This window comes from Rattus rattus, chromosome 6 (assembly GCF_011064425.1).
Source record: "Rattus rattus isolate New Zealand chromosome 6, Rrattus_CSIRO_v1, whole genome shotgun sequence".
Lineage (NCBI taxonomy): Eukaryota > Metazoa > Chordata > Mammalia > Rodentia > Muridae > Rattus > Rattus rattus.
In genome coordinates, this window is record NC_046159.1 from 130,186,424 (window position 1) to 130,189,128 (window position 2,705).

Genomic DNA, 2,705 nt, shown 5'->3' on the forward strand with positions numbered 1-2,705 from the left:
CGCCCTTGACTTGTGCCCCTTCCGTCGCCTTCTTGTGGGCAGGACCATAGCCTAGAGTCCCCGCCTCCCTCGCCAGCGCTCCGCCCAGTGTGGGCCCTGCTCTGAGACCCCTCCCACCCAAGCAAGCCAATTTTTAACCCTGGGCTCATGGAATTTGATTATTTCTCAGGAGCCAGATACCGTGGTCGTGGTGCTACACACACTTTGGCATATGTGATCCGTTTCAATTTCCACCGAAAAGTGATGATGGGCGATTTAGTAAAAATTTCAGGATTTGGGGCTCATCATTAGTCTATTCACGTTTCATTCCAAAAAGAGGTCATGAACTCCATGTTGAGTTGGGCCACACTGTGTTGGGATACAGGAATGAGTTAAAAGACACTTGTAGGAAACAGGACAAAAGAGTGATGGCTTTTCAAGCTACCTGGGAGAGCATCTCCCTCAGGGTGGATCAGGGCGTCAGCAGAACTTCTTTGAGGACCACTAGAAAGAGAAACATGGGTTGGTCATGAAAAAGTAAAAGACAGAAACAATTGGAAGAGAAAAGCCTTCTAGCACCGAAAAAGAGCAAATACTGAGTCAGGAAGCAAGATATAGCAATGGAAAAGCAAGGGTCTCTCATTTACCTGTAAGTTTGCTTTTGAAGTTTCAGTTACCACTAATCAAAGTCTGAAAATATTACATGAATCATTCCAGAAATAAACAACTCACAAATTTTAATTTCTGAATGTGATGAAATCTTTCTGAGTCCTGTTCAGTCCAACTCTGAACATCATTCAACCACCTACAGTCCCAAGTGTACCTAAGCTGCAATCTGGCCCATCAGACCAGACAGTGCTTACCATCAAATAACCCTTCCCCAGTAGCTGAATACTCACAATACCTACATCAATCATTTCATTTTGCCTTAACATGTAGGTATTGACAAATCATCACAGGAAGGGTAAGCATAATACAAGGAACGAGAGAGAGAGAGAGAGAGAGAGAGAGAGAGAGAGAGAGAGAGAGAGAGAGATTCACACATTCACATACATTTTATTATAGTGCTGTTGGCCCTCCAGATCCTCCGGCTCTGCACGTGCAGGTTTAACCACCACAGATCAAAATGTTTTTAAAATTGGGTATGGTAGTGTTTGTCTATAATATCAACACTCCAGAGATTGAAGCAGAAGGATTGAAGAATTCAATCTAGTGAGTTTGAGCTAGATTAACTAGATAAAAATAACTTTCTCTCTTTCATATCTGTCTGCCTGTCTGTCTTTCATATACATATATATATCTTTCATATATGTCTATATATATAATTTATGTCTATATCAAACTTGTACATTTTCCTTGTCATGGTTTACTAAAGAATGTAGTATAGCAACTCTTCATATAACATTTACATTATGTAACTATTATTAGTAATTTAGAGATGAGGTACAGAGAATGTATGTAGGTTATATGCAAATAACATCAACTAAGATGAAACATTTGGGCATATGCAGATATTATTATCATTGCAGAGTATAAAGGGGCCTCCGTTTTTGTGATAACCATTATATTATTGTTGCTGTTACTGTACCTAATTTATAAATTAGACTTTATCATAGGTACATATGCATAGGGAAAATATAGTGTATGTGAGTCTGACATTAACCACAGTCCAAGGTGTCTACTGATAGACTTAATATATAACCACCATGGTTAAGGGGAAACTAATATATGAATACCCCAAGGAGGTGAGGAGAGATTGAGAAGTCTTATTATTATTATATAGGATTCATTGAGAACTAGCTTACTGCCTTCGCATAGGCTTTTTCATAAAGGAAATTGTGGAGTCACTGGTAATTTTAACTAGGATGGTGGTATAACCAGTTTTTCCATGGAGACCTAGGATGGTAGCCAAGCGAAAGATGGCGAATACTCAAATTGCCAGTGGTGTAGAGACAAGCGGGCTGGTCGCCTGGGGGTTAATTCAGAAAGCGAGCTAACAACGCTTAGTGATTGTCCCAGTGAGTGCTGAACTCTGTAGGTTGTGGTGATGCTCCTGTAGGAGCGTCAGCTCTGACTCCAGACTCCCTTCAGGTGGCTGACAGCCAGCCTGTGCTTGTGTCTTTGGGCTGAGGTGTGCTTGCGTTGGTGGAAGCACTGGATCATTTTGGTAAGAGGATGAGTTTGATTTTTGATTCCAGCCATGTAAAGAAGTACAGTCAAGGAATGTATCGTAAGACTCATCACTGCAACGTGAACCTGCCCATCTTCTAGGTGGGTTTAACCTAGGACACATGTCCTACATAACGCCAAGCTCATTTTTTAATAGCTTTATCAACACCTGCCATGTGTAGTTGAGGAAAACTCCACCAATGGATGACTTTACTTCTTAACTTAAAAAAAAAAATCAAAACTACTAGGTAGGGATCCTGTATTAGTCAGGGATCTCTTAGAGTCACAGAACTTATGGAATCTCTCTATATATTAAAGGAAGTTATTGGAATGACTTAGTCTGCAGTCCAACTAACCCAACATTGGGCAGTGGTAAATGGGAAGTCCAAAAATCTAGTAGTTGGTCAGTCCCAAGAGGCTAGTTGCTGGTCTTCTGTATAAGCTGGAATGCTGAAGAAGTTCCAACAGATGTCCTGGCAAGTAAGTGCAAGCATGAGGAAAAGAAGGAAGTCTTCCTTCTTCCAATCTCCTTATGTAGACCTCCAGCAGAAGGTTTG